Below are 12083 nucleotides of genomic sequence, written 5' to 3' on the forward strand. Positions count from 1 at the left end.
AATGAGATCATGTTTTTTGCACAGACATGGATGGAGCTGGAATCCATTATCCTTAGCAAGCTAACGCAGGAATAGAAAACCAAACACCACATGTTCTCACTTATAAATGGGAGCTGAACAATGAGAACACAAGGACACAGGGAGAAGAAAGGGGAACAATACACACAGGGGCCTGTTGAGGGGTAGGGTGGAGGGAGGGAGAGCATTAGGAAAATTAGTTAATGCATGTGGGGCTTAATAACTAGGTGATGCATTGATAGATGCACCAAACCACCATGGCACACATTTACCTATGTAACAAACCTGTACATCCTGCACATATGCCCCAGAACTTAAAATAACAAAATAAATTTTAAAAAAGAGAGGTTAAAGTGTAGAGTTTTTATTAGTTTTCTTTTTGCTTATTTGTTTGTTTGTTTATGCAAGCAGTATTAAGTTCTTATCAGCTTAAAATAAAGGGTCATAAGACAGCATTTGCAAGGCTTATGGTAACCTCAAATCAAAAAACATAGAATGGATACACAAAAACGAAGAGTATAAAATTAAATCAAATGATCAGAAAAAAATCACCTTCACTGAAAGGAATACAGAAAGAAAACAAGAAAGAGAAGACCATAAAACAAACAGAAAACAAGTAACAAAATGACAGGAGTAAGTCCTTACTTATTAATAATAACATTGAATATAAATGGACAAAACTCTCCAATCAAAAGACATAGAGTGGCTGAATGGATTTTAAAAAACAAGACCTAATGATCTGTTGCCTACAAGAAACACATTTCACCTATACACAGACTGAAAGTAAAGGGATGGAGAAAGATATTCCATACCAATGGGAACAAGAAAGAGCTAAAGTGGCTATACCTATATCAGACAAAGTAGATTTCAAGACAAAAACCATAAGGAGAGACAAAGAAAATCCCTAGATAATGATAAAAGGGTCAATTCAGCATAAGATATAACAATTGTAAATATGCATGCACCAAACAGTGCAGCATCCTGATATATAAAGCAAATGCTATTAGAACGAAAGACAGACATAGACTTCAATAAAATAATAGCTGGAGATTTCAACATCCCACTTTTGTCATTGGACAGATCTTCCAGACAGAAAATCAACAAAGACACATTGAACTTAATCTGCACTACAGAACACAGGGACCTACTACGTATTTAGAGAACATTTTATCCAACAGCTGAACATTTTATCCAACATTATTTTCCACAGCACATGGATCATTTGCAAAGACAGACCATATGTTAGGTCACAAAACAAGTCTTAAAACAGTCAAGAAAATTGAAATAACATCAAGCAGCTTCCCTGACCACAATAGAATCAAACTAGAAATCAATAACAAGAGGGATTTGGGGAACTATGCAAACATACGGAAATTTAAAAATATACTCCTGAATAATCAGTGAGTCAATGAAGACATTAGAAAGAAAATGGAAAAATATATTGAAACAAATGATCATAGAAATGCAACCTACCAAAACCTGTGGGATACAGCAAAAGTAGTACTAAGAAGAAAGCTTATAATTATATGTGGCTACATCAAAAAATAAAAACTTTAAATAAGCCAGCTAACAATGCATCTTTAAAAGTTAGAAAAGCAAGAGCAAACCAAACCCAAAATTAGTAGAAGAAAAGAAATAATAAAGTTCAGAGCATAAATAAATAAATTTGAAACAAAGAAAACAAAAGAAAAGATCAAAAAGTGCAAAGTTGGTTTTCTGAAAAGATAAAGAAAATGGACAAACTTTTAGCCAGACTGAGAAAAAAATAGAGAAGACTCAAATAAATAAAATCAACAATGAAAAGGGACACATTATAACTAATACTGCAGAAATCCAAAGAATCATTAGTGGCTACTATAAGCAACTATCTGCAATAAATTGGAAAATCCAGAAGAAATGGATAAATTCCTACATGCATAAAACCTATTAAGACTGAACCATGAAGAAATCCAAAATCTGAATAATCCAACAACAAGTAAGGAGATGAAAGCCATAATAAAATGTCTCCCAGCTAAGAAAAGTCCAGGACTCAGTGGCTTCACTGCTGAATTTCATTAAACATTTAAAGAAGAACGAATATCAATCCTACTCAAATGATTCAGAAAAATAAAGGAGGAGGGAATACTTCCAAAGTCATTCTGCAAGGTCAGTGTTACCCTGATACCAAAATCAGACAAAGACACATAAAAAAGAAGAAAATGACAGGCCAATATCACTTATGAATATTGATCCAGAAATTCTCAACAAAATACCAGCAAACTGAATACAACAGTACATTATGATGATCATTCATCATGACCAAGTGGGATTTATCCCATGGATGCAAGGAGGGTACTATATATGCAAATCAATCAATGGGATGCATCATACCAACAGAATGAAGAACAAAAACCATATAATCATTTCAACTGATGTTGAAAAAACATTTGATAAAATTCAACATCCCTTCATCACAAAAACTCTCAAAAAAATGGATATAGAAGACACATACCTCAACATAATAAAAGCCATATACAACAGGTCTATAAATAGTATAATACTGAATGGGGAAAAACTGAAAGCCTCTTCTCTAAGATTGGGAACATGACAAGGATGCTCATTTTCACTACTGTTATTCAACACAGTACTAGAAGTCCTAGCTGGAGCAGTCAGACCAGAGAAAGAAACAAGGGCATCCAAATTGGAAAGGAAGAAGTCAAATTATCCCTGTTTGCAGATGATATGATCTTAAATCTGGAAAAACCTAAAGACTTCCCCCCAAAACTATTAGAACTGATAAACAAATTCGATAAAGTTGCAGGAGACAAAATCAACAAACAAAAACCAGTAGCATTTCTGTATGCCAAAAGCAAACATCTGAAGAACAAATCAAGAATGTAATTCCATTTACAATAACCACAAATAAAATGAAATACCTAGGAATTAACTTGAAGCAGTGAAAGATCTGTACAGTGAAAACTATAAAGCATAGAATGCAAGAGAGAAAAGAAGACACACAAAAAAGAAAGATATCCCATGGTCATGGATTGGAAGAATTAATATTGCTAAAATGTCCATACTAACCAAAGCAACCTATACATTTAATGTAATCCTTATCAAAATATCAATGACATTCTTCATAGAAATAGAAAAAAAAAATCCTAAAATTTAAATAGAACCAGAAAAGACCCAGAATAGTCAAAGTTATCCTAAACAAAAAGAACAAAACTGGAAGAATCATGTTACCTGACTTTATCTTACAGAACTACAGTAACATGGTACTGGCATAAAAAGAGACACATGGATCAGTGAAAGAGAATAGAGAACGCAGAGATTAATCCATACATCTATAGTGAATTCATTTTTGACAAAGGTGCCAAGAAGATATTCTGGAGAAAGGACAGCGTCTTCAATAAATGGTGTGGGTCAAACTGGATATCCATATGCAAAAAAAGAAAGAAAAAGAAACTGTACTCCTATCTCTCACCATACATAAAAATCAAATCAAAATGAATTAAAAATTAAATCTAAGACCTCAAGCTATGAAATTACTAAAAGAAAACATTGAGAAAAGTCTCCAGGACACTGGACTGGGCAAAGATTTCTTGAGTAATACCCTACAAGTTCAGGCAATCAAACCATAAATGGACAAACTGGATCACATCAAACTGAAAAGCTTCTGAACAGCAAAGTAAGCAATCAACAAAGTGAAAAGACAACCCACAAAATGGGAAAAAAGATTTGCAAACTATCCATCTGACGAGTGGTTAATAACCAGAATATATAAGGAGCTCAAACGACTCTATAGGAAAAAAACTTATGATCTGAATTGAAAATAGGCAAAAGATCTGAATAAACATGTCTCAAAAGAAGACATAAAGATGGAAAACAGGTATATGAAATGGTGCTCAACATCATTGATCATCAGAGAAATGCAAATCAAAACAATGAGATATCATCTCATCCCAATTAAAATGGCTTATATCCAAAAGACAGGCAATAACAAATACTGGCAAGGATATAGAGAAAAGGAAACCCTCGCACACTCTGGGCGGGAATGTAAATTAGTACAACCACTATGGAGAATAGTCTGGAGGTTCCTCGATAAACTGAAAATAGAGCTACCATAGTATCCAACAATTCCACTCCTAGGTATACATCCAAAAGAACGGAATTCAGTATATTGAAGAGATATCTGCCTTTCCATGTGGATTACAGCACTATTCACAATAGTCAAGATTTGGAATCAATCTAAGTGTCCATCAACAGATGAATAAAGAAAATGTGATACATATACACATAGAGTACTATTCAGCTATAAAATAATGAGTTCTTGTGATTTGCAACAACATAAATGGAACCGGAGGTCACTGGGTTAAATGAAATAAGCCAGGCACAGAAAGACAAACTTCACATGTCCTCATTTATTTGTGGGCACTAAAAATTAAAATAAGTAGAAGGATGGTTGCCAGAGGCTGGGAAAGTTAGTGGGGAGATGAGAAGAAAGTGCAGATGGTTAATGGGTTCAAAAATACAGTTAGCATAAAACCTAGTATTTGATAGCACAACAGGGTGACTATAGTACATTTTTAACTGTCCATTTTTAAATAACTCAAGGAGTATAATTAAATTGTTTTTAACACAAAGGATAAATGCTTGAGGTGATGAATACCCCATTTACCCTGATCTGATTAATACACATTACATGCCTATATCAAAACATCTCTTGTAACTCATAAATATGTATCTACTATGTACCCACAAAAATTAAAAATAAAATCTGGCTAGCACAACTAAAAACAATGGGGGAACAGAATATAATATGTAAAGAGTCTGATTTTTCTTATCCACTGGATTAGGAAAAGAACAGTAAACAAGATTTATGAGCTTAGACTCATTGTAGGCCTCTCCTTAAATAAATGTTGCTGAGGATCCATAATGTGTACTTCAGAAAAGAAAATATTTTTCTTTTAAGAAATGACATGCACCCTGAGTTTTCCAAGAAAAACATCCACCTCTTTCCATGTGAAATGTTTGTCACTCCCTTTCACTGAAGATATTATTGGGCTTCTACAGGAGAGGTAGAATTTATCATTCAGCACAAGATATACACTTTGGGTTTCCAAGAAAGTATTTGGATTGTAACAAGCTCTGATTTTTTAAAACAAGCCCATGTATCAATGTACAAATAAGGGTTTTCTTAGACATTCTTGGATGTCTAAATGCCTAAAGAAGTGGTTCTTAAGGGTAACACATACACATTTAAGAGTAATATACTATTTGTATACCCCACCTGGAGCCTGAGAGATGACACAAAGGCCCCAGCTGACTAAGACCTTTATCCATCCAGCAGTTATCTACTGTGGTGAAGCTTAGATCTCAAAGATAAACAAAGATTTAAGATGAATTTTTACTTCTCAATTTTCATCTAACTGCCTCTAGCTGACTGGCATACTCTACTTTGGAAAGTTTTCAGATTTGAACCATAGGTGGGTGTGGTGGATAAAGATGAGTGAGCTGACAGATTTGTGTGGGAAAGCACATGCTATCTGTCAGACTATCTTTATAAAATGGAAAAAGGCACTTTATAAATGAGAAAATCTGGCTCAAAAAGTATATGGATTAAACACATAAATCTCTTACTGGTTTTGTTTCTCTGGAGAACCTTGACTAATACAGATGTCTGTTAAATGTTAGGTTCTGAAATGTAGTACTTGCTTGTTTGAATATGAGTAAGATTCCAGAACTCCATTCTGATCTGTTATCTCATTAAAATGACCCTGAAGTACAGTAGTCCTTCTCCTTTTCATCACTGGCATTTATGAAGCATATACTGGGGGTAAAGTCCTATCCTAGCCTTTACAGGAAAGCAAAAGCATAATTCCTATGTTTGTAGAACTTATACTCTATATTATTTCCCTCAAATATATGATCCCACTCTGTAAGGTTCTGTCATGGCTAAACCACTTAGTCCAAATTATTCACTAGGAATATAAAAAGTGGTTGGAGACCTCAAAGATATTTATCTCAATATTTTCCTTCTCTTCTTATATTACCTGAGGACTTTCATCTTCTGCACACCTTTTTATTTTGTTTTGTTAGAATTGAAAAGTACTTTTATCTGGACATCAAAGCTATCACTTCACCGAGAACAGGTTATAGCTAAATCATAACATCTCTCTTTGAATATCCTTCAGTAGTGATCAGAGATCAAGAATAAAGTGCAATGAACTTTTATTCTTAAATGGCAAAACATTTTAAGGGTCAAGGATATTTTCAATACTGATACTACACACACTGAAAATTTGGATGTGTTATGTTTTGTGCAGAAGGGAAAGGAGTAATACCCATCAATTATTACAAAGTCCATTGTGCAACTCTTGACTGTTGTATCTTCCAACCTAATTATTTAATTGATGTTAGTTACATTTTTTTTTCATGTCATAAGTTTATTGACAAACATATCTAGTATGCCATGAGTTAGAGTTTGATCCATTTCCAGAGGCTGTATCTCTTAAAATGCTCTTCATATCTGTTAAATGGACGAACTGAAACATCCTTATGATTTAAGCAGCTGGTGTCTTACTATAAGGAAGGGTGCAGCAAATGCAGATCCAAAGTACAAACACATCTTAACTAGTAACGCCCACTTGTTTTCCACTGAAAATGGCAAATTCTTTCCAGGGGCCTCCTCATAGTGGCTCCTACGACCACAGAGGTTGTGAACCTCCGGATGCTGTGGCCCAACATAGCGCTGCTGGAAGCTCTGCGAAAGGCGCAGAGACCGAGGACGGATGAAATGGCGGCACCTCCGATGTTAGTTACATTTTTAAGGTGCTTAAATGATTCAAGTATATATTTGTTAGCTTCCAAGTGGATCATCTGTCTGGTTTGAGTTTTGGTGGAACAATTTTAAACATACTATCTATTATAATGAGGACAGAGCAACAATATGATCACCATCTAATGTCTGCTGTTAGCTAATTGACCTTAGCTGCCACCTGAATCTCCATGCCTTTTCTCCTGATGACTCTTCTACCTGGAATCTGCTAGCCCCAACCTTCCCCTGGCAGTCTCCTTGTTGCTGAGACGTCAGCTCAAATGTTGCCAATTTAGCAAGACTTTCTCTGGCCAATCTAAGTATTCTCCATCCCCACACAAAGACACTCTATGAAATAAGTGTCTTATTTTACTCCTAACACTCTTTACTACCTGATTCTTTTTCATTTTATTTATTTGTTGTATTCTTTTTAAGGAAATGATAACCTTATGAGTACAGATATTGTGCCTTATTGACTGGTGTATCCCAAGTGTTTGAAATGGCATTTGGAACACAGTAAATGCACAATCAGGGAATAAATGAATGAAATCATATACATAAACTATATGTTTTGAAATACAACTTATCAGGTCTGAAAAAGCCAATTCAATTCACTCATTTTTGATTGACTTAATTTGTACATATCAAATGTTTAATTATCCGAGAAAATCTTCTTCAACTTCTCTCCAAATTACTCCAAAACTGCAAGCATCGTATGCAGAGTTATTCTACAAAAAATCCTTATAAAAATCTAATACAAAGCTATGAAGAAAGATAACATCATATTAAACTTTCTTTTGTGCCTTTTTGTTTTTTTAACATAATTTCAGTAAAGAACAGAGCTGACCTATGCAATAAATTGGTTTTTTGTTTTGCTTTAAATTTCTACCACATGCTAGAGCTAGCGGGGGAGAAAAGGGAGTGAGAAGATACTCAGATGAAACTAACAGAATCTCTTACCACCAGGCCTGCACAGCTGAATGAGAGGGTCAACAGAGAAATCAGTTACCTCTATGTTTAATGACATCAGAGGTAGGCTGAAGACCCCAGCTGCAGACAATTTCTGTGTTCCTCCCACTTATTGATTAGTATCAATAATGATGAAGGTACAATAGTTCTATCTGAGAGCTACTTGTGTTTAACTTGGCTCATATTAAAGAAATGAAGGCAAGTCATAAATAAAAGCCACAGTGAAGTCAAAGAACATTCAGAAAACCATGCATGCATTTATTTTTAACTTTCATGTACCTAATGGTCTGTTTAAAGGAAAACTCTACCTCAATGAAAAACATAGGTCCACAAACATTCCCAAATATAATTCCAAAATCAGTTTTTTAGACGTATAAACACCCTCTGCGTGCACACATATGCATCTTCTTATACTTAATGACAGACTTGATACTCTAGAACTTTGAAATTTTGATATTTGTGTGTCATTATTTTATCGCACTTTGACAAGCTGAAGCAGGTAAGTTCTGGGATTATGCTATACTACATCTGCAAGGTACATTTTCATATATAGAGGTGACTGTCTACACTTTTGGTTAATATACAGTATGTGAAGCATCTAAGGGCTTTTTTTCTCAATAAATGGCAAATCCTTTTAATAAATTCAATGTGCCCACCTCATTTAATTTTTGAAAATGCCTCTAGTGAGAAAAAATATGTAATATAAAAGCAAATCTATTTTCTCTACTTTAGAAATCAATGGAAACCACAAATTTTAAAATAATCATGTTTCATTATGTATGATTTTTCTTTAACGATTCCCTTGAGCTCTCCATGTTACTGAAGGAAGTCAAAGCAGCAGGTTGAGCTACCTTTTTAGGAGTGATTTTTCATGAGAGAGCAATGCAAGTAAGAACATCATCCTTTTTGATGATTTCAGAAATATAGCAGGCAAATTCCTCATCTAGCCTTCAATAAATATTAATGCCATTTGGATGGTGAATAAAATATTCTTGAAGGGTCTGTGAACAGATAAACCAGTATTAGATCTAAAAAGTGGTTTTACCCATTGATATCTAGCCATCAAATGAAAAGAAAAAAGACTTTTACTCATTCATCTGTTCATTCCACCAGTATTTTGGGGGTATCTATTGAATCACAAGCAGAAAGTGCTCTTCAGTGGGATACTCAGGGTGGACATTCTACAACTAAGGCACAGGGACACCGACACAGGGCAGACCTGCAACAGTGCCAGGGCAGATTCTGGGGGCTATTGAGTCCTTCTGCTGCTGGAGCATGAGGAAATCTGGGGAGCCCTGGGTAGGTTCAGAGCAGTGGAGGTGGTGGTGCAGTCTTCGGCAACTTGGAAGAGCATCTATTTGCCAAGGAGTGAGGAAGTACTTCAACATTCTAACAACCCACTGAGTCATTAAGGGGCACAGAGGAGGTGTACTGACCCCAGACTGCGGGCTTGTGAATGTAGGGGTCAGTGTCCAGGTAAAAGAACCAGGGAAGGAAACTCCTACAACATCAAATGAGAGTGAGTGGTCAGCAGATGACTCCAACCGCTACTTATCCTTCAACTTTTTACCTTTACAGTCAAAAGTGACCTCCAAAAACCTCAAATTGAAAATAACCCAGACTGGGCCTACAAGCAGATGTATATGATTTAACTGCAAAGATTGAGGCATAATGTCTGAGGGGGACTGGAGCTATAAAGTGCTGGTGCAATCTGAATGGGAGGCAGGGAGGAGAGAAAGACAAGGCTGGAGAGCTGGGCAGTGACCGGATGGTAGGTGCTCTTCTGCACCTTGTTACAGAGGGCTTGGGCTCCAACAAGTTATACTAGAAAGCCATGGGAGTGCTTAAAACAGGAAAATGACATGCCTAGATAAGTATTTTCGACAGTTCACTCTGGCTTCTATGCAGGGGTTGGCTTGAGGAGCAAAATGGTGAAGGTTGGAAGGCTAAACAGGAGGAAGTGTAATCAGTAGTGAATACCCTGCACTTCTCTACAGCTCCATGGCAAGGTCCATGACCATGATCAAAGCTAGTTATGGTGGCCCAAACCACAAGAAGAGATGAGAACTTTGGAAAATCATCTAGCAGTTCTTCAAAGTATCTGTCAATGACTAGATGTAGAATTACCATATGGCCCAGCAATTTTACTCTAAAGTATATGCGCAAGAGAAATAAAAAAATATGTACACAGAAAACTGTACATGAACATTCACTTTAGCATTATGTGTAACAGTCAAAAAGTGGATCAACTCAAATGTCCATCAACTGATGAATGGGTAAGCAGAATGTGGTACACATGTACATCGGAATATTTAGTCATAAAAGAAATGAAGTACTGATACATGCTACAACATAAATGAACCTTAAAAATATGGTGCTAAGTGAAACAAGCCAGTCACAAAGGGCCACGTATTGTACGATTTCATTTGTATGAAATATTCAGAATAGGCAAATCTATGGAGACAGAAAGTGGATTAGTGGTTGCTTATGACTGAGGGAGGGGAGGAAGGATGGAGAGATTGGGGGTGATAACTAAGGGGCACAGGATTTCTTCTCGGGTGAATGAAAACATTCTAATGTGGACTGTGTGATCGATGCTCAACTCTATGAATATACCAAAAGGCAATGAATTATATCCTTCCAACGAATGAATTGAACAGTATGTGAATTATATCTCGACAAAGCTGTTTACAAAAACGTGTCTATGAGAGCCCTTTCAACAATAACAAAAACAACAACAATGTAAAGTGGCCCTACAGTGGCAACCTGGGGAATACCAACATTTAAGCAGCAAGAGGAATAAGAAATGCCCCAAAAGAGACAAAGGAGAAAAATAACTGGAAAAGTTTGGGAATGAAGAGAGCTAAGGGAGCAAAAGATGCCTAAATATACAATGTCTCAGGTTTTATTGGGAAAATGAAATTATATCCATACTTATGAAATAGTAAGGAAACCAAAGTATCCAGTTTCTTCAAAAGATCAAAGAAAGACTCTTTACTAAACTTCATGCAAGGTTAAAGTAAATACTAGCTCAAGAACATCTCACAGGAGAGGGATAGCAGTGGGGGCAAAAATCAAGTTATTGGATTTTTATTTTCCAGTGCTTCTTTATCTGAAGCAAGTTTTATCAATTTTATCAAGCACATGGGATAAATGTAACTCAAAAAACGATCTGACTGAAGTGTGTTCTCCTAGATGGTTCATCACACTTGGTCTTCATTTAGCCTCTGTCAAGAGTAGTTACGTAACCTGTGAAATAAAGGGCACGTAGCAGAGCAGGGCTCCACAGTATTTTTGTGAGTGTGTTGGTTAATTTTCTGTGTCAACTTGACAGGGCTAAGGGAGGGCCAAACAGATGGTAAAACATTACTCCTGAGTATGTCTGTGAGTATATTTCTAGAAGAGATTAGCATTTAAATCAGTAAACTGAGTACAGAAGATCAATGTAGACAGATTTATTCAATCCTTGAGGGCTCAGAGACAACAAAAAGGCAGAGGATGGGCACATATTCTTTCTTTCCTTTTCTTTTCTTTCTTTTTTCTTTTTTTTTTTTTTTTTTTTTTGAGACAGTCTGGCTCTGTCACCCAGGCTGGAGTACAGTGGCATGATCTAGGCTCACTGCAACCTCCAACTCCTGGGTTCAAGCAATTCTGTCTGCCTCAGCTTCCCGAGTAGCTGGGATTACAGGCACCTGCCACCACACCTGGCTAATTTACATATTTTTAGTAGAGGCAGGGTTTCGCCATGTTGGCCAGGCTGGTCTCAAACTCCTGACCTCAGGTGATCCACCTGCCTCAGCCTCCCAATGTACTGAGATTACAGGTGTGAGCCACCCGGCCCAGCCAGAGGATGGGGAGATTTTCTGTCTCTCTCCTTGAATTGGAACATCCATCTTCTCTTGTCCTTGGATGTCAGTACTTCTGCTTTTCAGACCTTTGAACTCCAGATTTACACCAGTACCACACCCGTGCCCCCCAGCTTCTTGGACATTAGAACTAGGACTGAATTATACCACTGACTTTCCTGGCTCTCTGGCCTGCAGACAACAGATCACAGGATTTCTCAGCTTCCATAATGAGGAACCAATTCCCATAATAAACTCCTCTTATATATCTATGTAAATCCTATTGATTCTGTTGAAGAAGCCTGATTAATACAGTAAGAAAAATGTGTCTCTGATCTCCCACCTCCTGGAATCTTTGGGGTAAATGAGGTGGGATGGGGTTCTGATGGGTAAGTTCATAAGCAAAGCACTAGTGCTTCATTTCCACTGAGAAGAGGCACAAAATGGGGAGT

At 36.5% G+C, this 12083-nt stretch overlaps 1 protein-coding gene and 1 pseudogene across 5 annotated transcripts in view; both read right to left on the reverse strand.

Annotated features, from left to right (window-relative positions):
- The window catches only part of LOC116274928 (multiple C2 and transmembrane domain-containing protein 1), a 366664-nt gene that overhangs the window by 201529 nt on the left and 153052 nt on the right, over positions 1–12083 (reverse strand). The window lies entirely within an intron of this gene.
- Positions 6426–10185, reverse strand: LOC108586602 (annotated as a pseudogene).

Source organism: Papio anubis, chromosome 5, assembly GCF_008728515.1.
Source record: "Papio anubis isolate 15944 chromosome 5, Panubis1.0, whole genome shotgun sequence".
NCBI lineage: Eukaryota > Metazoa > Chordata > Mammalia > Primates > Cercopithecidae > Papio > Papio anubis.